The sequence below is a fragment of the Hylobates moloch genome, unplaced genomic scaffold (assembly GCF_009828535.3).
Source record: "Hylobates moloch isolate HMO894 unplaced genomic scaffold, HMol_V3 SCAFFOLD_2, whole genome shotgun sequence".
NCBI lineage: Eukaryota > Metazoa > Chordata > Mammalia > Primates > Hylobatidae > Hylobates > Hylobates moloch.
In genome coordinates this window covers 4,216,220-4,243,337 of record NW_026652277.1, presented here as the reverse complement: position 1 = coordinate 4,243,337, position 27,118 = coordinate 4,216,220, and the positions used below count along the sequence as shown (strand labels likewise).

The 27,118-nt window shown below is 37.6% G+C and overlaps 2 long non-coding RNA genes across 2 annotated transcripts in view; one reads left to right on the top strand and one right to left on the bottom strand.

The window, feature by feature from the left end:
• LOC131381472 (uncharacterized) overlaps nt 1-27,118 on the bottom strand; it is a 30,564-nt gene that overhangs the window by 2,388 nt on the left and 1,058 nt on the right. The window contains exon 2 of the long non-coding RNA XR_009210224.1: nt 22,143-22,245. This is a non-coding gene — a long non-coding RNA (uncharacterized LOC131381472). The remainder of the gene's footprint in view (nt 1-22,142; nt 22,246-27,118) is intronic.
• LOC116474569 (uncharacterized) overlaps nt 1,816-27,118 on the top strand; it is a 169,255-nt gene continuing 143,952 nt past the window's right edge. The window contains exons 1-2 of the long non-coding RNA XR_004249710.2: nt 1,816-1,912; nt 13,942-14,045. This is a non-coding gene — a long non-coding RNA (uncharacterized LOC116474569). The remainder of the gene's footprint in view (nt 1,913-13,941; nt 14,046-27,118) is intronic.

The window sequence follows — 27,118 nt, the reverse complement described above, 5'->3', positions numbered from 1 at the left end:
GAGTCTTGCTTTGTCACCCAGGCTGGAGTGCAAGTGGTGCGATCTCAGCTCACTGCAACCTCTGCCTCCCAGGTTCAAGTGATTCTCCTGCCTCAGCTTCCCAAGTAGCTGAGATCACAGGCATGTGACACCAAATCCAGATAACTTTTTTATTTTTAGTAGAGACGGAGTTCTGCCATATTGGCCAGACTGGTCTCCAAATCCTGACCTCAAGTGATCCACCCGCGTTGGCCTCCCAAAGTGCTGGTATTACAGGCTCGAGCTACCGCTCCTAGCCATGTATTATGTTGATAAACAGTTTAAACTTAAACTCGATACCTCATGCCTGAAAGCAATGTTTTAACCAGATTCTCTGAAGCAAATGGACTACTCAGAACCGGGGTTAAAGAATATGGAAACTCTAGCATAAATTAGAATAGGTATCAGAAAAGAAATGGATATTGAAGAAGCAACCACAGGGTCCAATATAATAAAACCAGAAGGTGATCTCCTTATATTAGTACTTATAGTAAGGAATAGGAAGGAGAATGTTAATCATTGCAAACTCTGTAATTTCAAATAATTTTCAAAAAATCAATTTTTAAAGTTTCTTAAAGATTCAGAATAAATGATCCCAACATTTCACTTTTTCATGTTTTAACAATTAACATTATTCTGATTAATAAAATAAATTCATACCCAATGAAAAAAGAAATTGGAAAATAAAACAAAATTTGAAATTGCCATTAATCTCTGTGCCCAGAGAAAGTCACACGTGACAATTTTGGTGTCTTTCTCTCCAGTCTGGAATATATGCATATCATGTTACTATTTAAAACACTGATTCTTGGCTGTGTTTATGTATCGTAGCTTTTATATTATAATTTCACTAACGTTGTAATTTATCTTTATAACAATTTTTTCTGTGTTTTTCTAATCCCTTCAACTAAATGCTTACTTGATTTTGTTTCCTTCATTCTTCCTCAATAATAGAAAGTTTTAGGGCCAGGAGTTTGTTGTTGTTGTGGTTGGTTTGCTGCACTCAATTATAGAGAGTTCTGATTGCTTATATTTTTTACAGTTTTGATTTCCCATTTATCCAACCATTAACTGAACGCTTTACAATATTTAACGACTAGAAATTTTATTTTACTTTTTTTGGTAATAATAAGTTTATTACACATAAACTGAATACATTCAGGTCAGCTTTAATCAGAATTATAAAATCAGCAACATAAGAAATAAAATGCAAGATCGTGCAAATTTTAACATTTGTCAAAAAACATAGTCCTCATTGTTTATGTAATGTGTTGGCTTGAACACTATTTTCTCTGCAGAGATTATGATCCCGGTTTTTGTTTCCATTTGCATTTGCTTGGAGGTACATCCTTCTTCCTTTTTCTTTACTGATGCAATTTTTCCCATAGTTGGTATATTCCTTGAGTCATGTTAATATGAGGAAGTTTATACACTCACATATATGTCACCATTTGACTAAGAGCCCCTATGTTTGTTTGTGACAAATTACCATCAGTTAGTATATGTACAATTTATGGTGGCAATGAGAACAAACCTGGGAAGGATATGGTTTGAGGTTTATAAAGTAAGCTCAGCTAATGTTGGTTGTGACTAATAAATCAACATCTAATGCTCCACTATCAAATACTAATTAATTCTTTCTTTCCTCCCTCATATTAATTTCGCGTCATTCCAAGTCTTCAGGGGAAAGTGTTTGCAGCTTGAAGCAAGAACACTCATGCCTTGCCAGAGAATTTTATTAATTGCAGTAAGTGCAGTGGCTTTGGAGACCCAAATTTAAAAAAGAAAAATGATTTTGACATGAAATAAGGCTGCAGAAACTACGTGCTGAAAGGAATATAGTTGTGTGGGGAATCTACTATTTCAACATCACCAGTGTAGCATTTACTGCATGGTAAGAATTAAAGCACCTTTCAAATCTCTTAAAATTTTGGGCAGGGAAAAACACACCTACTCAGCAAATTGGGCTCAGTGTGTGTAAAGCTCAGAGAATAATCCACACTTATAAAAGCTACTGGCAAGGGTCACCATGCCGCTTACAAGACAAGTTGTGAAGGTCACTATAGGCATTCATGTTGCTAGGAACTGTTCACTTTAAAACTAGATGCTCAAATAAATCAATTCTGTTAGAAACCTTCACAAAGGCTGGGAAAAACATAAAGCCCAGATCAATCTTTCCTTTAGGTTGTATTTTAGATTGCTGACATAAAACTATGTGAAAATGTTTCCCCTTTTCCCCATTTCAGCGTGTGTTTTATTAGTGAAGTAGAACTTAAGCGTTCCCCAGACATTATACAGAACTATATATATTGGGTACATGTGTCAGTACCTCTAAATACCCATAGAAATTTTTACTTAGCAACATTTTCATGTTCCTCTCAAATTCCTACAATTATACACGTCAAAACAATTCTCCTTGTTTCTTAAGGGAATTCTCTCTAAATCTAAATGTATTAAGAAAATGTTAGTATTTCCAGCAACTGGGGGTTATATTAAAAATAGAGACTCCAGGGGGAAATTTTGAGCTCAAAAGGTCTCTATCTCATGACTTTAAACTACATTTAGGAAGCAATATGTAAAATACATTGTAAAAATTTCTAGCACATTTTTCGGATCTTTTTATAGCACTTAGCACTACATGCCAGTAATAAATATGTTTATGTCCCTATCATTTCCTCTACAAAGGTATAGGGGCCTACAGTTAGTGTTTTTGATTCATTTTCTTTCTATCCCTCCTGAAGCAGCTTTTCAAACAGTATGTTCCTTTATGTTAACAAGAGGAATAAAGAGCCTTGGTTCATATAAGCACAGGAAAACTGAGCTAACAAAAATTAAATAGTTTTTTAAAATTCGTATCCTCTGACTCTTCGAAAGTTGGATAAATTCTGATATAAACCCTAAACTTATTTGATTATCTGTTACTGTTTTACCATTGCCACAGTAAAGATAGAGAATATTTCCTTCATCCCACAAAGACTACTGTGTGCTCTCTGCAATCACGCTTTTCTCCTTTCCCAAGCCTACAGAGTCCTTCCTTGCTCTGTCCTCCGTGCATATAGAATACTATTGCCGTTTTTAGAATGTAATACTAATGGAATTACAGGGCATCCTCTTTTGTGCCCATATTCCTTCACTGAGGAAAATATGTTTGAGATACCTGTCATTGATAAAAACAAGACATTAGCTTTTATTACTGAATACTATTCTATTATGTGAAGAGACCACGATTGGTTTATCTATTCTTCTGTAATAGTAACTGGGCATGTAGGTAGATTTCAGTTTCCATTGTTATCTATTAACATTAAGTATTAATCTTAATCTTCTAGTAAGGATAAAACTATTACATACACAGCTTTTATGTACGAGCCTTTATTGACTGAATTTTCCTTTTTTTTTTTTTTTTCAGTAAATGCCAAGAGGTAGAATTGTTGAGTAATGTACTAACTATATGTTTATCTGCGTGAGAAACTTCCAGATCATCTTTCATTCCCACAAGCAATGTGTGAGATTTTCAGCTCCACATCTTCATAGAACTTTTTAGTAATTCTATGCTGTTTGAATATTTTATTTCAGAAATTCTATTTTTTAGTTGTAGAATTTCCATGTGATCCTACTTTTCTGTTTCTACTCTTTATACCTCTTGTTTCTCATTCATTGGAAACAATGTTTTGATTTAGTTATTAAAAATAAATATAATGGCTGCTTCAAAACTGTTACCATTAATTGAAATGTCTGGTTCATCTCAGGCTCAGAATCAATTGTTTTTCTTTTCTCCTGAGAATGTATTCCATTTTCCTGATTCTGTGTGTGTCTGGTAATTTCAGATTATATCTGTCGTGTCGTGAATATGAATGAGGAGATTCTGGCCTCGTTAGGTTTCTCCGATGGGCATGGTTTCCTATGTCTCAGCAGATCATTTCCGGGTAACCTCGGATTATATCTGTCGTGTCGTGAATATGAATGAGGAGATTCTGGCCTCGTTAGGTTTCTCCGATGGGCATGATTTCCTATGTCTCAGCAGATCATTTCCGGGTAACCTCAGATTATATCTGTGGTCTCGTGAATATGAATGTGAGGAGATTCTGGCCTCGTTAGGTTTCTCCGATGGGCATGGTTTCCTATGTCTCAGCAGATCATTTCCGGGTAACCTCGGATTATATCTGCGGTCTCGTGAATATGAATGTGAGGAGATTCAGGCTTCCTTAGTTTTCTCCGATGGGCATGGTTTCCCATGTCTCAGCAGATCATTTCCGGGTAACCTCGGATTATATCTGCGGTCTCGTGAATATGAATGTGAGGAGACTCAGGCTTCCTTAGTTTTCTCCGATGGGCATGATTTCCTATGTCTCAGCAGATCATTTCCGGGTAACCTCGGATTATATCTGTGGTCTCGTGAATATGAATGTGAGGAGATTCTGGCCTCGTTAGGTTTCTCCGATGGGCATGGTTTCCTATGTCTCAGCAGATCATTTCCGGGTAACCTCGGATTATATCTGCGGTCTCGTGAATATGAATGTGAGGAGATTCAGGCTTCCTTAGTTTTCTCCGATGGGCATCGTTTCCTATGTTTCAGCAGATCATTTCCGGGTAACCTCGGATTATATCTGTGGTCTCGTGAATATGAATGTGAGGAGACTCTGGCTTCCTTAGTTTTCTCTGATGGGCATGGTTTCCTATGTCTCGGCAGATCATTTCCGGGTAACCTTGGATTATATCTGCGGTCTCGTGAATATGAATGTGAGGAGATTCAGGCTTCCTTAGGTTTCTCCGATGGGCATGATTTCCTATGTCTCAGCAGATCATTTCCGGGTAACCTCGGATTATATCTGTCGTGTCGTGAATATGAACGAGGAGATTCTGGCCTCGTTAGGTTTCTCCGATGGGCATGATTTCCCATGTCTCAGCAGATCATTTCCGGGTAACCTCGGATTATGTCTGCGGTCTCGTGAATATGAATGTGAGGAGATTCTGGCCTCGTTAGGTTTCTCCGATGGGCATGGTTTCCTATGTCTCAGCAGATCATTTCCGGGTAACCTCGGATTATGTCTGGGTGTCGTGAATATGAATGTGAGGAGACTCAGGCTTCCTTAGGTTTCTCTGATGGGCATGGTTTCCTATGTCTCAGCAGGCCATTTTCTTGGCTAGTTTGATCTGCAAACTCTACTCCTTGGGAGGCAGCTCTGGTCTTCGTCCAGATCACTTCATTTTAGCTGAGATATTTTTGAGCTATCCTACACGTGCATGATTTAGGAATCAGCAGGAGATGTGGGTAGAGAGATTTAGATGATCCCTCTTTCTGCTCCTTTTTTAATGGGATATCGTAATCTCCTTGTCTCATTCTCCCAATCCCGCTTTCCTGTGCCCCTGGTCAAAATACTGGAGGGATCTTCCGTCTCTGTCCCCCCAGCACTGGTCATGCTACACGGACTACTTCGCCCCGAGCAACAAATTTTTATACCTCCTGGTCTTCAATGGTCTCGGAAAATGTGCACGCCCTCCATCCAGTCTATCTGCTCTTGGCCAGCCTACTCCGGTGCCTGCAGGCACTCGCCTTCTGTGCTGTGTCCAGGGTTTGCTATTCCTTTCTGCAGGAAGGTCTGGTAGGGACTTAATTTGTCATACATAGAAGCAAACATTTATCCATGTGGTAGCTCATGTTTTCACTCGTAGGGCATCATTTGAGGAACGGAATTTATTAGTTTGAATATACGGTACCAATTTCTTACTTTCTGATTAGTACTTATTATGCTGCATTTACCTAATGTATATTATCAAGATTTCTTTCTGCATTTTCTTCCAAAAGTGTCAGTGTTTTAACTTTCTCATTTAGAACCACAATTAAACAGAATTGATTTTTGCATGTGGTATGAGTTATTGATCAGAACTTCTTGCCAGTGAAAACACTATGAGATTCATTTTGACTTTTGAATTTCAATATGGTTATGTAATTATAGCTCAGCATAGTTAACAACATAGAACAAAATCTTAAATAATGCTAGATACAAAATCAATTTCTAAATTTTATTTATGCTTAGAATTAATTTAGATGTCTTCATAGTAGATACAAGACCCAAAAATTAAGTTGTTACCAATTAATCAATCTTTAAAGTTCTGAACTATGCTGGACAGTTAAAATGACATCAACAAAAATGTTTTGAGCAAATTAACTAATCTCAGGCAACTCAATTAAGTGTCTGAAGCCCAAGCATATAATTAGAGTCCTCTCCTCTTTGCCATTTAGACTTTACACATTCAGTATGCTTGAAGTAGTTTCTGTTTTATGAATTAAAATAGAATGATCTTTACTTTTCTCCCTTTATGAATGAAGTTCTGACCATTTACAAATTTAGCAAGCAATCTATACATGTTCTTTCTGTTTCATGAAAGAAATAAAATTATATAAAATCATAAAAATAATCTATAGTCTTTCATGTCTCTTTCATGACCATTTTAGGCGTCTTCTGTATACAAAACGAGATAAAAGGAAAAGGGTAAAAATTAACAATTGAGAAAAAGAATTAATTATAAAAAATTAAAAAATAAAGTAATGGTAGATGTGATACAAAGAGTAAACAAAAAACACTTGATTTCTCAAATAAAATGTAAACTAAGAATGTATTATATTTTGAGAAAAAGCTTAGCCTTGTAAAATAATTTTTTATAATATTTACTATGTACCTGCAATGCAGACTCTTAAATCACCTGTGTTTAATTTTACACTTCCTGTGTTACTCATCCCTCTATCCCCTAACTGCAGTGTTTTTCCAAGTGTGATTAATGATGTTAATTGCCCTGCTAGAAGAAAGAGTCTCATAGATTGACAGTATAACAAAGGTGATATAGCTTGGCCCCCAAACACAGATGGTGCTTTGATAGCATTAAATGGATAGTTTATTTGTGTCCATTCTATCTACTGAATATTACATTAATAATCATATTTTAAAAATTCAATTCAAAGCAATATTTCACCAATTTTCATATTTAAAATTTGTTGATACATGCACATTGTCATTGATGACAGAATAGCATTGCAAGTGGGATGGAAAAGTAAAACCAATCAATTATGGTTAAATAATGTGGCCTTGTGCAGTGGCTCACTCCTGTAATTCCAGCACTTTGGGAGGCCAAGGTGGGCAAATCACGAGGTCAGGAGTTCGAGACCAGCCTGACCAATATGATGACACCTAGTCTGTACTAAAAATACAAAAATTAGCTGGGCGTGGTTGTGCGTGCCTGTAATCCCAGCTACTCAGGAGGCTGAAGCAGGAGAATCGCTTGAACCCGGGAGGCAGAGGTTGCAGTGAGCCGAGATCATGTCACTGCACTCTACCCTGGGCCACAGAGTGAGACTCCATCTCAAAATAAATAAATAAATAAATAAGTTGTCATTTGCTGAAAACCTATTTTGCATTGAACCTCATATACATTTTCCTTTTTTCCCTTGTATTTGTACTTTTCTTCTCAATTTAGTTAAGAAAAAGTATGCCATTATGTTTAATTTTGTATGTCAATTTGACTGGACCATGAGGTGTCCAGATACTTGTTCAAACAGTATTTCTGTGAGTGTGTTTTGGGATAAGATTAACATTTAAATTAGTGAACTTTCAGTACAGTGAATTGTTCTCCCTAAAGTGAGTGGGCCTCATCCTGTTAGTTGAAGGCCTGAATAGAACAAAAAGGCTGGCTGTCTTGTGAGTAAGGAGAATTATTTCTGTCTGTCTTTGAGCTGGAACATTGGTCTTTTTCCTTCCTTCAGACTCAAATGGAAACACTGGCTCTTCCTGGGTCTTGAGCTTGTTGGGCTTTGAGTGGGGAACTCCATCATCAATTTTCCATGTTCTCAGGCCTTTGGACTTGGACTGGAGCTGACACCATCAGCTCCCCTAGGTCTCCAACTTACTGACTGCAGCTCTTGGGACTCCCCAGCCTCAAAAATAATGTTTGTCAATTCCTGGACCTGCTTCTAGAGAACCCTGATTAATTTAGTACAGATGGGAACTCATGAGGTACAGAGGGGCATAAGCTGGAAGGGGAAATTTCTTATATATCTGGCAAAACAAAGAAGTCAGTGTTTATTTGGTGCTGTTTTTAACACCTGGGTGAAAAGGAGAACTAAATTATATGACAATTTTCCTTACTCTAATTCCAAAATGAATAAAATACATAAATATGTGTACTAGTCTGTTCTCACACTGCTGATAAAGACATACACAAGATTGGGTAATTTATAAAGAAAAAGGTTTAATGGACTCCAGTTCCAAATGGCTGGGGAGGCTCCACAATCATGGTGGAAGGTGAAGAAGGAACAAAGGCACGTCTTACATGACTGCAGGCAAGAGAGTGTGTACAGGGGAACTGCCCTTTATAAAACCATCAAATCTCATGAGACTTATTCACTATCAGGAGAACAGCATGGGGAAACTTTGGCCCCATGATTCAATTACTTTGCACTGGGCCCCTCCCACAACATGTGGAGATTATGGGAGCTACAATTCAAGGTGAGATTTGTGTGGGGGACACAGCCAAACCATATCAATATGTTATTTTAAGAGTCTATGGTTGAATAATTGTGAGAAACAATACCTTACTATACATATTGCTAATTGTGTATACAGAATTACAATTTTCTTTTGTATTTGGAATGTTGTATGTCAAACGAAACCCTAAAAGTCAAATGTTTGAAAAGGGAAAACTCTGAGCAAATTTCACAATGTGGATTTATTTTAATGCATTATGCATAAATAAAGGATCACATTTCAGGTAGCCAATACATGTATATATTTCAAATAATTTTATTGTAAGTGTTTCTACTCTATGTCACAAGGCAGATGTGTAAGTATGAAACACTCAGCTAAGACTTACTCTAACAGCACTTTATTTTACAGTGTTAGTTTTTATAAATTTGTTACATAATCTATAAATAAGTATGTTCACTTATGCTGTTAGCAAGAATTCTATCATGTACACATTAAAGATTCTGGAAATTTATAATGGCCTGCTAATTGAGAGAGATGTTACAAGTAAATGAGAAGCGTTGGCATTAATCTGGATACTCGTTAATGTTAGCAAAAGGATTAAAAGATGCAAAAATGTTACAGAAAATTATTAAAATATTTTGTCAAGTGTAATAAAAAAGTTTTTCTATTATTTATTTTTTAAATATTACACAATATTGAAAGATTCAACAGAATATTTATGACCTAGAGCACATTACAGCAACAATGAAAACAGCCTCTTTGTCCTTTCACCTGGTGGTGAGCCCAAAATTAAATTCTAGGCTACTAAATCCACAAGTCTTCTGGCTGGTTTTAGCCACATTTTTAATATCTTTATATACCTTTTATATTTTAATTTTAAATTATTTATATAAGTGGATACACAGTACATACTTTATATCTTACTTGCTATTTTCAATAAATTTCATGTTCATAAGGTACATCCATTTTGATATGTGCAATTTTAGTTTATGCTTTTCCCTGTCTTAAAGTAAATAGTGTTCATTCTACTGAAAATAAACATGTGGGTGATTTTCAATTTGAGGTAATTATAAGTAAAATTTTGTGAATGCTCTGTTACATGTCTCCTGATTGACATATGCAAAAGACTGTCTAGAAATGGAATGTCTAGAGCATTCACATAAATGTTTCTTAAACTTGTTCAGTAACACCAATCAGTTCTTAAAAGTGAAATGTCCCAATTTTAGGTTTCTGTTCCATCATGTAAAGATTTTAAAATTTGTCACTCCTGTCCTCACAGGAAATCAACAAAAAATAAACTAAAAAGAATGACTCTTGCTAGATCCAACAGATACTGAGGTCACAGGGAAAACCAATGCTGTGAAAACTTCAGAGACAAGGAAATACAGAAAATCACAGCTTACCAGAAACAGAAGCCACTAGAGCCATAAGCAGGTAGAAAAATGTAACCCCTGATCAAAGCTAAATGCTGAAGAACGAGTATAGAGTAGCTGAGAGTTAAAACTCCTGGGGACCCAGGCTTGGGGGAGATTAGGGGCAAATGTTTATGTGTTTTGCAAATTCTGGGGTTACCAGTAAACAAATGTAAATAAGAAGTATAATTAGTATGCTAAGAAGAGACCATAAAGTCACATAAATGCTTGATTAAAACCAAAGAAGACACAATAAAAGGTAATATTTTAAAAAGAAACAAAAGCAGGTATAACAAATGAAAAGCAGTAACAATCATGACAGATGCTGAGCCAACTATACCAATAATTACAACTAATATGAATGCTCTAAATACACCAATTAAAAGACAGAGAGTGATAGCGTGGATGAAATGAGACCCAACTATATCTCCTCTACAATAAACCCACTTTAAATATGAAGGCATAGATAGATTGAAAGTAAAATGAAGAAAAATTATATGCCACGCCAACACTAATCAAAAGAATGTTGGAGGAGCTATAGTAGTTTCAGACGAAGTGTAAGTCAGAACAAGGGAAATTATCCGGGATAAAGAAGAGTATTGTATAACTATAAAGGGATCAAATCTTCAAGAAGACATAACTGTCCGTAGTGCACATACATCTATCAACAATGCATCAAAGTATATGAAGAAAAAAACTGGTAAACCTACAAGGAGAAATAGACAAACCCACTAATAGAGTCGGAGACTTCACCACACCTCTATCAGTAATTGATAAAGTCAGCAGAAAATCAGTAAAGATATAATAGTGAAAAAGCACCATCAGTCAACTGGATTTCATCTACAACACATCACACAATTTTCTAAGTTCACATGACACTTTCACCAAGATAAATTTCTTCAACATATTGCCACAACTAAAAATACGTAGATATTAGGTAAGTATGTGTACATTCTTATAAGAATGAATAATCTTTAATATTTGGTTGTAGTATTTGATTAACATATATTAGGTCAATCATGTTTTAACTATTAATTTGCTAAATTTTTCTTTGTTTGCTTGATTTATTAATTACCAAACGATCTCCATGGAATCTCCAATTATGACAATGGATTTTTCAATTACTCCTTATATTTCTGTCATTATTTGATTTACATAATTGAAGCTACATTATTTAGCACATGAAAGTATAGGATTGTTACAGTTTGCTGGTGAATTAAATTTAGGTTTTGTAAAATTATTACTTAATTAGTAATTAAGTCTTTATGAGTAATTCAATTTAAAGTTTTGGGCTAACGTTCATTTTATATGATGCTAATATAGCTAGACCAACTTTCTTTTGCTTAGTATTTGCCTCATAGTTGAGTGATAGATCATTTTTTCATTCTTTTTCTCTCAATCTTTTCTTTGTCCTTAAAGTTTTAGGTTTGTCTATTGTAAATGACATGTGGGTTGATCTGCTTGTTTACTTATCCATTCTCAAAATCCTTGTCTTTTTATTGCAAAGCTAAGTGCATTGATATGTATTGTGATTATAAATATATGGAGTTTCATTGCTGTCATATTGTCTATTTTATATTTGTCCCATTCTTTTCTGTTATTATTCTTATTTTTGCTTTCTTTTATATTGTCTTTTTTTCACATTTTATTTTTTTTGGCCTTGGAAATTATACATTCTATTTATATTATTTTAGAGTTGATTCTTATACTTGAAATTTTATGTGTACAAGGTTCAATATAAATGTCATTAAAATCCTTCAAAATGATATGTTTTGTAGAGTCTGTATTTACCACAATCCTGATTCATGATATTATGGCCTAATAGTACGTTACTATTTTATCTTAAAATTTGGATTTTATTATATAAATTATTAGTATTAAATTAATGGTATTTAAGTCTACACACTTATCTACAAGCTTTATTGCTCAGAATTCTATCTGACATGTAAGACTTGTCATCTGGGCTACATTCTTAACGACTAAAGTATATACTATTTGTTTTATGAAAATGACTTTTTCTCTTCTTAAGAGAGAGTTTTGTTGAAAATACCATTTTAGGCTGATAGTTTCCATTGTTGCCATCTTTTTTTCAAAATATCCTTTGTGGTTTTTGTTGTTGTTGTTTGTTTTGTTTGTTTGTTTTTTGAGATGAAGTCTCACTTTGTCTCCCAGGCTGGAGTGCAGTGGCGTGATTTCGGCTCACTGCAACCTCCACCTCCTGGGTTCAAGCAACTCTTCTGCCTCAGCCTCCCAAATAGCTGGGATTACAGGCACCCGCTATCACGCCAGGCTAATTTTTTTTTGTACTTTTTTTTTTTTGAGATGGAGTCTCGCTGTCTCCCAGGCTGGAGTGCAGAGGCGCGATCTCGGCTCACTGCAGGCTCCACCCCCGGGGTTCCCGCCATTCTCCTACCTCGGCCTCCCGCGTAGCTGGGACTACAGGCGCCCGCCACCACGCCCGGCTAATTTTTTGTATTTTTAGTAGAGACGGGGTTTCACTGTGTTAGCCAGGATGGTCTCGATCTCCTGACCTCGTGATCCGCCCGCCTCGGCCTCCCAAAGTGCTGGGATTACAGGCGTGAGCCACCGCGCCTGGCCTTTTTTTGTACTTTTAGTAGAGACGGGGTTTCAACATGTTGGCCGGGCTGATTTCGAACTCCAGGCCTCAAGTGATCGGCCTGCCTCAGCCTTCCAAAGTGCTAGGATTACAGGTGTGAGCCACCATGCCTGGCTCTGATTAATCTTAATGCCTTAATTTCTCTTTGTTTTGGAGATTTAATGTTTCCATTAAATCTGAAAAGACGTTTATGTTTTTTGTTTCACTAAGATCTCGAACTTAAATATTCACATTCATTAGACTTCCAGAATAGTTCAGCCGTTCTCCTTCCAAACAGTTCCCCTCTTGCAGCCATTATCTCTTCTCCTTCACATCATCCAATTAGAATGCTAGGCCTCTCTCTCTGTTATCTGTTTCTCTTTTCTTTCATATTTCCCACCTTTTTTTTTGTCTTTTCTGCTATCTTGAAAAAAACTTTTCAGATATGCACCGTATTTCTTTCATTCTTTATTCATCTAGTCTAAGCTGCTGTTGTTACACCTATTGATTTTTTCAGTTCTTTTGCTTTTTGTGTTTGGATTTCAATTTCATTATTTTTAAAATGTTTAATCATTTTTATATGCTCATGCTCTTTACTCTTATTTGTAATGACATCTTTTGTTTCTTTAAACATATTTAACATCTTTCTAATGTGTCTAAAAATTTCAATATATAGTCTCCAAAGATCTTTTGCTCTGGTCTGTTTTTCCTTTTTGCTCTTGTCTCAGTAGTGTGCTTTACTGTGTATCTTGTGATAGATACTCTTTTTAACTGTAAGCTCACCTTTCTTAGAGGGTATCAGTGGAAGAACTCTGCAGCATGGGTGGAAGTGTCATTCCTCCCCCAGGGTTTGCATTGTTTCTACTTGCACTATAAACCTGCGACCACAATAAATTCTCTTCCTAAGGTGTTTACTTTTCTATAGAGGTAGTGTGAATTTAGTACTTAATTTCATATGTGGATTAGCTTTTTAAATAAATTTTAGGAGGAAAGTTTATGCTTCCCTCCAACCTGGGCCAAAGCCCTTTGCAGTTCTGTTCTGTGGAGCACGTTGACCCCTCGCATGCATTATGTTCCCGGGCACATCACTATACTCAGGTGTCCTATTAGATGACACAAACTGGTCACAGCCTTTCTTCATTTTCAGTTTTTAAAATAAAAACTCATTTTTACCAAGTTTTAGAGTATATCTAAGAGTGAAATTCAGATCCAATGTTACACTTGCTCTTTCAGTTTCTCAGAATGCCACATTTTCATGACACCTGAGGAATGAATGCTCTGTGTGTGTGTGTGTGTGTGTGTGTGTGTGTAAATTTCCTTTCAGAACTGTAAGTTGTTTTTAGTGGAATGGTTTTGTTTGGGATATCTGAAACCTGTGGTTTATATATACATGTATGTTTTAACTAATACTCTTTTTGTTTGTTTGTTTTTCCCCCAGAGCTTCATGTCCACATTGGCCTTCCCTTTTAGACGTGGATCAATGCTTCAGATAACTTCCTTTAATTCTTCATCAAGGTAACCACCTTTCTCTAGCATTTCCAGGTAAGACAAATTAATACATACAACACAAGGGTAAGACAAGGTACTACTGTCCTCATCTAAAGAGACAGTGCCCAGGATTAAAATCCTGAGATTGAGTCCTATGCTTTTGACAGTCTTGTCATCTCCAAGAAATTTACTTTTTTTCTTTTATAAAACCACAGTGTGGGGATCATGTGAGATAATACGTGTGAAACAGCTCCTCTGTATGCAGTTTGCCCCACAAAGACAAGCTATTAGGTTTTTCCAACTAAAGATCTTTTAGGGCCTAAAATGATGCAAGCCAAAGGCATAAATGATAGGGGCACTGGAAGGAATTATGTATATTGGTGAAAAAAGAGGGTTTTTTAAATGTTTGTTTTTTAGAGCACTGGGCTTTTGGTACCCCCTCTAAGTTGGTGTTTAGACTCTGTTGCCTTATTGCCTGCACACACGTGTGGAGGACATGGTTCACACCGTAACTGTATCTGTCCTCATAAATATTGTAACAGGAAATCGCCTTGTCATGTAGCTCCTTTCTCAGCAGCACAGAAATGGAATCACACGCCATCGTTAACTTCATTCCCAGAATTTTTTTGTAATAGCAGGACAGCTGTTCAGCATAACTTTTCCTGTTGCTTTTCAATTTATAGTGCATATGATAAAACAGATTTGGAAGTAAAGGCCAAGAAGCTAGTAGATGAACTTCATGAAATTCAATTTGATCATGCCATGAGCTTTTTTTTTCAATGGAGCACATTAGGTCTCACGGGTATTACCTTTGAGCTAGGCATCGGTTTCCAAACCTGGTTTAAAATACAACTTAAAAAATAAGCTGCAAAACAATCATTATCTGGAAAGCTGGTTTAAAAAAATCTTTCGATTTTCTCGTTGGTAACACGTGTTTGAGAAGAGAGCAGATCCCATTTTCATAACCCCATTACTTAATGTTGCCTATTTTGATAGTGAAGTTTAATTCTCTAATCAAATATTCTAACACCGAGAAATAAAATATTCAAATATACCAACAGTGATATTTTACAAAACATCCAATCTCTTTTACCTTTATATTGCAAGGTAAAATATAAGAAAGTCTAAAACTCAGAATATTAAAGCTGGAGAGAATTTTAAAAAGTCATTTGTTTAGGTGTATAAATTAACCTAACCATGTGATCAATTATATTCATTTTATGTTTTAGCTTCACAAATTATCATTTTAAATACACGACTTCCATTTCTTGTATCTGTAAATAATGGCCGGAAGTGAAAAAAGTTGCAGCTGGAAAATATTTTATTAAACCACCAATTCTTTTCCGTGAAGTAGTTCCAGAAAGCAGAATTTGCATTATTCTTATTTTTTAAAATGCCAAAGAACAACTAAGCTTCAGTCTCAGCTGGCTTCAAATACCTGTTTTTTAACCACATCTTTCCCTTTCTTTCTTTCTTTCTCTCTCTTCTTTCTTTCTTTCTTTCTTTCTTTCTTTCTTTCTTTCTTTCTTTCTTCTTTCTCTTTCCCTTTTTCTTTCTTTCTTTTCTTTCTCTTTCTTTCTTTCTCTCTTTCTCTTTCTTTCTTTTTTTTATTAAGCATTTTGAATTCCATAAAGCTTCATTCCATGAATTTTTACTGGGGTAGATCCCAGAATACTGATTCAAGTGTTCTGAAAAATTACGTTAACTTCAGGGTCCTATAATTTACCTGCTTTTCAGAAAGAACTGCTTCATTAATTACTGTTTGTCCATATCACTTTGAACATTATAGCAGTAGAGCAAGTAGGGCAATTTTCAGAAAAATATCTCAATTGAAGGCCCATTTCCAGGGGATGTTCATCGTTCAGATTTGAAGTGAGAACACTTTCTTTAAACAGGACCTAACAGCAACATCTGACTCAACTAATCCTGAGGCTCAACGAACTCTTCTTCGTATTTTAGAAAGCGCACATTTTCCCTCCTTTTATTTCTCATTTCATAGAAATCTGAAGCCAAGAACACTGAGAAGAACTATTTTGTAATCATTTTGATTTATCTATAAGCAGGAGGCTTGCAAAATCCCTTAAGAACTCATAGATTTGTAGCTCAATTAAACAGATTCAATTAGTCAGGATAGGTGGGCTGAAGAGTACCAAGGGCTCAACTCCCAAAGATACTAAGATCTTATGCAATGTATTATTTTTAAAAAATATCTTGTTCCTTTGTACTGATACATTTTCTTCAAATCATATGGGAAGGAAACTACATCTCTGAGGTATGCTGTAACTATAGTTGAATTTCATAGCCCCAAATTTTCTTTGTATTTTGTCTCCAAGAACTTAAGTATAGGGTCAGGGGAGATAGGAAATACCCTTGTTATTTAATGGTTCAAAGACTGAATAATGTTTTAATCTATGCTGGCCAAATGACAAAGAAGGAAACTCATGTGTCTGAAATCCACTTCGGGCACCACTGCCCCAAGTCTTTTCAGGGTGTATTAAAATTATGGAAACTAATACATCTTTGAGCTCACACTTGGTCCCAGGTACAGAGGTAACTTTTTGTGCTTTACATGTTAATTTTCTCACTGTTAGTCTACAAGGTAAGTCCCAAGAAGAAAAAAAGGCTTAGACATATTTATTTTAATGAAAGTAGGAAACAAATGGGGCAGTGGGAGTGAGGAGAGAGAGAGAGATGGGACAAAGAAGAGGAGAGAGGAGAGGAAAACTGGCTCAAGAGCCTATAAGTGCACATTGAACTAATTAAACAACTCACCTAGGGTCACATGGCTAGTAGCATTGCCAGAATAAATATGTGGCTTTTTTGGCACTAAAACCTATGGCTTGAAAACACTCACCGCGTACTCAGGGCCCTGTGGCAGATGCTGATGTGATTTCCTTTTCTTTTTGGACACACAGCAAGATGCATTTTCCCGTCTGCCTGACAGTTAGAGGTGCTCATGTAGGCAAGCTCCTGCCAGTGGAATATGCCATCCCTTTCTGTTCTGGCCACTAAAGCCTTTTTCACCACATTCTCCCTCTTCCCCTTTTGGGAGGCTGAAGGAAGACCTCAGAGCCCACAGAAGAGGTCATAAAGGAAAATAAAGCTACATAGTAGAAAGGTCCTGGGTCCCTGAAACATTATGCAGAAGGCTTTCTGGGAGCAGGTGCATGAAGTGCTATGTGAGTAGGATGTGAGCTTCTATTGGGTGAAGCTTCTGTGCTTTGGGGGTCATTTGCCATAGGAGGTAGATGTGCCTGGCTAATACAAACACGAGTACAGTCAGGCATCACTTAATGATGGGAAAACGTTCTGAGAAATGTGTCATTAGGCAATTTCCCTCTTGTGCAAACATCAGAGAGTGAACTTACACAAACGTAGACAGTACAGCCTACTGCACACACATTTTGTACAGCATGTGACTAAATACCATAGGCAATTATAACATAACAGTACACAATTGTGTATCTAAACACAGAAAAGGCTATGGGTAAAAATATGGTATTACAATCTTATGGGACCACCATTGTATATACATTCAGTCATTGAACAGAATGTTGTTATGCAGTACATGGCGGTACACAGAGCAGTGCAACACACCTCAACCTCCTCCAGCCATATTTGTCCTGCTTGACCGTAAAGTTTAATCAGATAAAATACGTCCTACCAGTGTCTTAGCCTCTCACAGATACCAATGCCTCCATCTCTAAGGGCTGAATCCTAAATATTTCCTACCCAGAGGAAGGGCATGAGGGAAATTCTGAGCCCTCTGCAAACCATGTTATGTGGGTAGTTGCCTATTTACGTACTGGAGGGGTAAGTCCTATTTGCATTCCATTCAATTTTCTGTCAACAGTTAAAAAGAAATAATTAGAAAAACAGAGAAAGCGACAAGTCTATTAGATTCTTTTTTTTAAACTTTTTTTTTTTTATTATACTTTAGGTTTTAGGGTACATGTGCACAATGTGCAGGTTTGTTACATATGTATCCATGTGCCATGTTGTTTTGCTGCACCCATTAACTCATCATTTAGCATTAGGTATATCTCCTAATGCTGTCCCTCCCCCCTCCCCCCAAACCACAAAAAAAAAAAAAAAAAAAAAAAAAAAAAAAAAAATCCATGAGTTCTCATTGTTCAGTTCCCACCTATGAGTGAGAACATGTGGTGTTTGGTTTTTTGTCTTTGCAATAGTTTACTGAGAATGATGGTTTCCAGCTTCATCCATGTCCCTACAAAGGACATGAACTCATCCTTTTTTATGGCTGCATAGTATTCCATGGTGTATATGTGCCACATTTTCTTAATCCAGTCTATCGTTGTTGGACATTTGGGTTGGTTCCAACTCTTTGCTATTGTGAATAGTGCCACAATAAACATACGTGTGCATGTGTCTTTATAGCAGCATGATTTATAGTCCTTTGGGTATATACCCAGTAATGGGATGGCTGGGTCAAATGGTATTTCTAGTTCTAGATCCCTGAGGAATCGCCACACTGACTTCCACAATGGTTGAACTAGTTTACAGTCCCACCAACAGTGTAAAAGTGTTCCTATTTCTCCACATCCTCTCCAGCACCTGTTGTTTCCTGACTTTTTAATGATGGCCATTCTGACTGGTGTGAGATGGTATCTCACTGTGGTTTTGATTTGCATTTCTCTGATGGCCAGTGATGATGAGCAGTTTTTCATGTTTTTTGGCTGTGTAAATGTCTTCTTTTGAGAAGCGTCTGTTCATGTCCTTCGCCCACTTTTTGATGGGGTTGTTTGTTTTTTTGTTGTTAATTTGTTTGAGTTCATTGTAGCTTCTGGATATTAGCCCTTTGTCAGATGAGTAGGTTGCAAAAATTTTCTCCCATCCTGTAGGTTGTCTGTTCACTCTGACGGTAGTTTCTTTTGCTGTGCAGAAGCTCTTTGGTTTAATTAGATCCCATTTGTCAATTTTGGCTTTTGTTGCCATTGCTTTTGGTGTTTTAGACATGAAGTCCTTGCCTGTGCCTATGTCCTGAATGGTATTGCCTAGGTTTTCTTGTAGGATTTTAATGGTTTTAGATCTAACACGTAAGTCTTTAATCCATCTTGAATTTTTGTATAAGGTGTGAGGAAGGGATCCAGTTTCAGCTTTCTACATATGGCTAGCCAGTTTTCCCAGCACCATTTATTAAATAGGGAATCCTTTCCCCATTTCTTGTTAGAATTTTAAATTTTCTAAAGAAGTTTCTAACACATCAGATGATGTTTATCTAGGTCTTTAGATAAACATGTGTTCTCTTGCTATTTAAAATTAAACTGACATACCAATAATATCAGATATTTTCCTGAACAGTCCATTTTATTTATTTATTTATTTATTTAGACAGAGTCTTGCTCTGTCGCCCAGGCTGTAGTGCAGTAGCTTGATCTTGGCTCACAGTAACCTCCACTTCCCAAGTTCAATCGATTCTCGTGCCTCAGCCTCCCAAGTAGCTGGGATCACAGGCATGCACCACCATGCTTGACTAATTTTTGTATTTTTAGTAGAGACAGGGTTTCACCATGTTGGCCAGGCTGGCCTAGAACTCCTGGCCTCAAGTGATCCGCCCACCTCGGCCTCCCAAATTGCTAGGATTACAAGCATGAGCCACCACACCTGGCCCTGAAAAATCCATTTTAAACAATATATCTGAAGGATGTATTTTCATTTCTAAAGGGACATTCATACTTAAAAATAAGCAAAGGCAACAAGGATGACTAGGCTGATCTCTCCTAGGAAAAAAAATATAGCCAAAGTCATGAGGAATGGAAAAAAATGATTACCACAAGTTACTGGGGTTAGAAGCACTATCACTCAAGGCAGCGTATTTTTAAAATTCAGGTGTATTCAGGAGATTGTCTAGTTTATTACATTATCAAGATACCCCTTCACTAGATCACCCTCAAATCCTTTATCTGACAAGACAGTCTGCCCTTGAAGGTTTTTATAAAATTGCTTAAATCTTAATCCCATATTTAGTGGAAAATAAAACATTCTCCCACATTTACAAGAATTCTCTGGAAAATTGGGGTGGAGTCTAATGAGATTGCTGTAGTGAAGGCTATGGTACTTGTCTGGTATACTTATAACTCCCTTTATTCAGTGTATTTACAGATGTCAGGCTCAGTGAATCATGTGTACTTAAGGATACAAAAATATATCAGGGAAAAATGAAGTTGTAGAAATACAATTTGCTGCTTTTGTCATTGCATTTCATAGACCCTAAACAAAATTAACATAAACCAAAAAATATTAAGGGTGTGGGAAGTGTTTCTGATAAGATCTGTGAAATTTAAAAGGCCAGTCCCTAAGACATAGGGGCGCTGGGCCACCTCATAAATCTGCACTTCAGAGCGTCGCCACTGACATGGTTCTGCTGCCAAAGGAACCTATACTTGTTAATTTTCAATGTCAAATTCCACATTTCTGGATGGAACATGAATGGCTCACATTGGAATAAAGGTTCTATACTAGAAACGTCTTTCTTGTTTTATAACCAGGCAGGCAGGCAAGTAGGCAGGCGAACAGAATGGGCTACTCAAATTCCACAGTTCCGCATCGGGAACCTTGCGTGGAGAAAGAGAACATAGAGGTGGTTTATTTTTGTCTTCACCTGACAAGGATCCTGAGCCTGTGGAGAGTTGAGGGCTGTGCCCAAGACTTTGCTGGAGGCTTCACTTTAGCTTAAAGAGAGGTCTCCTAATTCCCACTTCTTTACTGTGTTTAATTTACCTGGAGATGAATGGTGGAAGTTAGATTACAAAGACTGGAAGGTTGAATGGATATTAAATCACCAGGTCTTCAAGGAAACAGGGAAGAATGCTATGTCTTGAACTTATAATCTGAGAAGGTAATTCAAGCATGGAGAACACCAGTGAGGCACTTCCACTGCTTCGTTGCATGTCCCTATGCCACTGCTATGCAGCGGCAAGCCATAGGAATAAAAATTATTAGGAGAATATAAATGATCATGTAGCATCGTTTTCTCAGCTGCAGACTTTATCTCATCATGCAGCATTTAAGATCCTTTTCACTCTGCGTCAGATTGGGTTCCTAGTTCCCATTCGATGTGCCTTCCTGTTTGAGACATGCAGTCGAGCCTGATGGCTCACAAACTTAGGTCCCCACACCAGCCGCATCAACATCCATGCAGAACTTGTTAGAAGTGTCATGCTTAAGGTACTTCCTGAGAACTGTGGAATCAGAAACACTGGGAATGAAGCCCAACAGTCTTTTTTTTAACAAGGCCTTCCAGGTAATTTTGATACATGTTAAAGTGTGAGAACCACTAACTCTAGCCTATTGATACTGCCTTTTTAAATACTATCCCCAGCCAGGTGCGGTGGCTTACACCTGTAATCCCAGCACTTTGGGAGCCAAGGTGGGCGAATCACTTGACCCCAGGAGTTTGAGGTCAGCCTGGGCAATGGGTGAAACCCTGTTTCTACTAACAAAATACAAAAAACAGAGAAATAGCCAGGCATGGTGGGCGGGTACCAGCTCCTCGGGAGACTGAGGTAGGAGGATTGCTTGAGCCTGGGAGGTCGAGCCTGCAATGAGCTGTGTTTGAGCCACTGCAGTGTAGCCTGGGCAACAGAGCAAGACCATCTCACAAAAAAGAAATTAAAAAATAAACACTACCCCCAATAATTACTTATTTTATATGTAGCTTATTTTAGTTATTTTCATCTGAGCAAACTTAGAGTACGTTGTATATGTACAGTATTATTCTAAGTATTTTAGAAATAGTAACTAATTTAATCCTCTAACAGCCCTATGACATAATAGCTATATCATTTCAATCTTGCAATGGAGGAAACAAGCACAGAGTAGCTGGTGGAAGATGTGAGTCCCATGCTGGGAAGGCTGGCTCCCGAGCCACCCGCTCACACAGGATACTAATAAGACCACTCATGACCAGCCCTCAGCTCACTCTAGGCTACCCTTCTCAACCCTCACTTTGAATATGCATTTGTTATTTCTACCACTCATCATCCACCTTCATTCTTGCAGCAAGAACTTTCCAGCAGTCCCTGGGGAACACTTCCTCTCATCCCTTGCTAACTAAAATGAAGTGTGGCATCAGCCCAGCAGCGGCAGTGTCCCCCAGAGGTGTTAGAAAGGCAGAACTTCAGGCTCTACCTTGGAGCTGCTGAATCTGAATCTCATTTAACAAGATCCTCAAGAGAAGCAAATGCACTGCCCTACCACAGTCTTCTTAACATTATTCCAGGGACAAGTCCATCTGCAGGATGCAGAAATGAGTTGATCTGGGGGAATTTGATCAGCAATAATCAATCCCTCTAGCCACAGGAACTGGTGCCTGATAATAACACAATGCAAAGCAAGGCAATAAGGTGAGTGAAACTTGAGAGGCATGATTTTTTGTGCGTGTTTTTGGAGGAGAGAGTTTCCCTGTTACTCTAGACTGGATGCCACCGTGACGTGAGACTAAAGATGCCAGACTCCACCATATAGAGCAGGGGATGGAGCTAGTCAGGTGATATGGAGCCCGAGACAAAGACAGGCCCTGCAGCACCTTTGCCTGGTGCCAGATTTTTCTTTTAACTTTTTAGTTTTGTGAGTCAGTCAATTTCCTTTTTTTACTGAATGCAGGTTGAGTCCTGTTTTTGTTTCTGGGTCACATGCAGTAAGACATAGATACCAGTACAACATCTGCTCTACTCATTGGGTGCTTTATTAGCTCTCACCCAGGGCTGTTAATAAACACCTGTGTAGGTGTTTTTATCTCTGCAGATAGACTGTAAGTTCCTTGAGAGGATGATACTACCTTCTACCTTTTTATTTATTTATTTATTTTTGGTAACTGCTATGATGCTTTGTAGAGTACAGAGTAGCGAACAAGTTATTTTATAGTGATTAAAGAATAATGGGTGTAAGAACATTAATTTGCAATGTTTAAAATGGTCAGAGGAGGGAGGACATTTAGTTCATCAAATATTCATTGGACGCTGTCCAGGGCCGTGGACTAGGCTGTGCATTGGTGATGCAGAGGTGGTCAAACTATGACTCCAGATGTCAAACATACTACAGCATCATGGGGGAATCACAGTAACTTTTTAATAATTTTCAACGGATGTAGGATAATTCATAGCACTCTTGTGCTGTATACACAGGAGACGTTATTTCATAGCTGAAGGTAGAAAGCAGATTGATTAAGCAACTTAAGGAGTATGATGAGTAAAAATCAAAAGTGGATTTGAATCCAAGTGAGTTTGATTAGAAAGACAACTTCCCCCACTACACCAGTAAACCATTATGAGTTTTTAATTTCTTGGTTTGTTTTTACCATTGCATGGCTAAAACTTGGCTTCAAAAAGTTCCCCTTTTTAGTAAATTGTAGAATTTTTATCTGTGAGAATGCTTGTCTATACAAGCATTTCCACGTGTATTTAAATCCTCTTGGCTAAAATTTATCTAATTGGAATAGTTAATAATGTTCAATGCATTACTCAACATACTGCATGGCGTCATTAGTTGAGAGCTGTGTCCTTAAATGAGGCGAGTTCTTCCCCTACTGAACATGTGTATCAGCTCTGCCCCCACAGACTCACTTGTCCTGTATGTCATAAAAGGAGGAGCTCATAAACTCTGGATGAAGACAGGATCCCTGGTATCTTGTAATTTCCTGGACTCACCTTTTGTCTATTTAACTTTTTCACTATATCCTACTCATATTAACACCAGGGTATTTTAATATTCTTCAGATTCCGGCCCCGGCTCTTCAATGCTTACGTCATGTTCTTTTTAATTTGATGACAGGATTTGATGTTGTGTTCTTCCCAGCCTCTAGCTAACCTACTGACTTGACTTGGAAAATCTCTGGAGTTTTGACTCACTATCAGCTATAGGTATGAGCTTGGGTGTAATTTTAAAGATATTTTCTATACCACTTAATAATTCCATCATCTTGGCAAGTAAGCTCTCTAGTTAAGGGAACATATAATCTTAAAATGTCCAAGTTTAATCATATGTCTACGATTGTTAAAATACCATATGTATGGGCTTAGATTTTCAGTTTTAACACGAAAGAACTTGGAAGCTGTCACTCTGTCCTTACAATAAGAAAAATCTGGAAAAACTGAAAACAAACAACTTCATAAGACCCATCAGAGAACTGAGATTGCGAAGAAAACTACAGCACCAATATCTGGAGAGACAGGTTCATCTGGAGAGACACAGCCCAGAGGTGCTCACCTGGAACAGAAGCTGCCGGAGCCCTGAGGGGTAGGAAAACTGGCACGGTCATCGGATGACCTGTGGGAGGCTAGTGTCCAGCGTGGTGCTGCAGTCTTAGGGGAGCTCACACTTTCCTGGGCTTTACCTCCAGGAACCCACACTTCTCACAGTGAAAATCAGAGAAACATCCCCTCTTGGTCATTTCAGCGGGGAGATAAAAGTAATCATTGTAAAACACATAACTTTTTCCATAAAAAAGACCTACACACTAGGGAAAAAGATGCTGCCAAAGCCATATCCCAGGAGGGAAGGGTATTCCTCCAAAACCCACAAGCAATAGCAGTGAGGACTTCAAGGAAATAGATGGAGAATATTGAGGCCATAGAAGGAAGAAAGGATAGTGGAGAGAAAAAAGCTACACCACTGGAGAGATACTTGTGAAAACTACATTTCCAAGACACTGTCTCCTGAAACATTGATTTGTAAAGGGAAGATGGTACAACACTCCCCTCCTCCTCACCTCCCCACCACGCCCGTAATATAATAACAGTGAATTACAGACACATGCACTGCAAGGCACAGGCTCTATCTGAGAGATGAAGGGTTGAATTTTCCATGTGGCATAACAATCCTCAAGGTGCATCCATTGAGGCTAAAAATACATGTGACAAAACCTGATGGAACTGAAGAAAGAAACACACAAATGTACTGCTACAGTTGGAGACTTCAACACCCCACTTTTTTTAACTGATAGATTAAGCAGACAGAAAATCAGTAAAGATATGGTTGAACTGAAGAGCACTATCAATCAACACGTACAAATTGACATATATACAATACATTTGTAACAGTGGAATACACAGTCTTTTCAAGTTCACAGGAAACATTCACCAATGTAGACCACGTTCTAGTCTAAAACGCGCTCCTTAACAAATTTAAAACAATAGAAATCAAACAAGGTATGTGTTTAGAACACAGCAGAATTAAACTAGAAATCAATGGCCAAAATATAGCTGGAAAACCCTCTAAATATATGACAATTAAGCAATATACTTCTAAATAATTTACAATTCAAAGAAGAAGTCTCAAGAAAAGTTAAAAAATATTTTTAACTGAAGGAAAATGCATCTTACATAATGGATGGAGTATGGTAGAAGTGGTTCTTAGAAGGATTTTATAGGATTGGATGCATACTTAGAAAAAAAATCTACAATCAATAACATAAGCTTCCACCTAAGAAATGAAGAAAGAACAATGTAAGCCTATAGCCAGCCATAGAAAACACATAACACACACTAGAGCACAAGTCAATGAAGCTGAAAACAAATGATGGAAAAAAATTGACAACACAAAAAGCTGCCTGGTTCTTTGAAAAGATCAGTAAAATCGCAACACCTCAAGCCAGGTTAAATGAGAAGAAGTTTTTTAAAAAAGAGAGAGAGTGAGAAGGCAAAATTTACAAATACCAGAAATCAAATAAGACTTACTACTGATTCTATGGAGATTAAAATGATATTAAAGGAATACTATGTACAACTCTATGTCATACATTTGATGATGTAGATGAAATGGATCTATTCCTTAAAAGGCACAAACTACCAAAACCCACAAAAGGAGACCTATGTAGCTTGAATAGTGCTATATGTGTTAAAGAGGTGGAATTAATAGTTAATAACATTAAAAAAATCAGTCCCAAAAGGTTTCACTGGTGAATTCCATGAAATATTTAATGAAGAAGAAAATACTAGTTCCCTAGCACAGAGCTAGGAGATTGGAGGCCTGGGTGGATTCCCAATCCCAGAGTTCACACACCACAGTCCACCAGGGAAGTCATTTAATCTCTCTTACCTTAGCCCACTTAACCATAAAGTGGAAGGACCATGTAAAAGAGGATTGTAGGTACCATAAAATAAAATACTATATATGAAGGATCTATTACAGTGTGGTGTACATGGTAGCTGCCCAATAAATTAAAGAAATGATTAGAATGAATGGGTTTTACTCATGATGTGATCATTTAGTTTTCATACTACTTCTGTTACTATATCTGATGGTGATGTTTGCTTTTACTTTGAGCACAAATCCACATTAACCGGCACAACAGCGTGATAATAGTTACCTTTTTCCCAGCCCTTCACCCCTGCAGGGACTTCTCATGTTAGTTGACTGTGGGCGGCAGGTGTTCTTGTCTTCATCTTCTCTGTTGAAAGCTGTGCACCCCCCAAGCTCTAACACTTTACTTTACTTGATCGTGTTTCCTGTCATCCCCCCAAATAGTTGTCTGTGTGTTTATTGCTTCCCCAAGCAGAATGTATGTTTCATAAACAGCAGCTTTGTTCTCTTTTTTCCTCTGTAAGCTGGAGCAGTGTGCGGCGTGATGCATGTGCTCAGTGCACGGCTGCTTAAATGAGAGGACGCACACATCAACTCCCCTTATACAGAGGAGGAAAAGGAGCTTTGTATAAAGACATGGCAGTAAACCTCCCTTCTGAGCCTGTAGCTCATGCCTTTGCGTGTTTCAGCAAGAATGAAGAATATCAGTCAAGAGTTTCCATGTCACGCCTGCCAGGGCTGTACCCTGGGTGTTTACAGGGTCGAGGACACTGAGACCAATATAACAGGTAGATTGACTGTGATAGAAAAGACGCCTCAAATACAATTTATTCAAGTCTAAGAAATGAAATCTCATTCAGTTTCAGGCCTCATCAACAGCAGGGAGAACCACAAATCACAAACTTCTTTTGCACTGGGAAAGGTGTTGCCATGGGAACAGGGCTGCTGGCCATTTGGCCGTCTCACTCATCTCTAGAGGAAGGCAGGTGAGGAAGGTAAGAGAGTCACAGTCAGGTAGGAAGGCAGGTGATAAGATCCAAGGAAGATGGGGGATGTACTTCTACCATGTGTCACGTTGGTAGCAA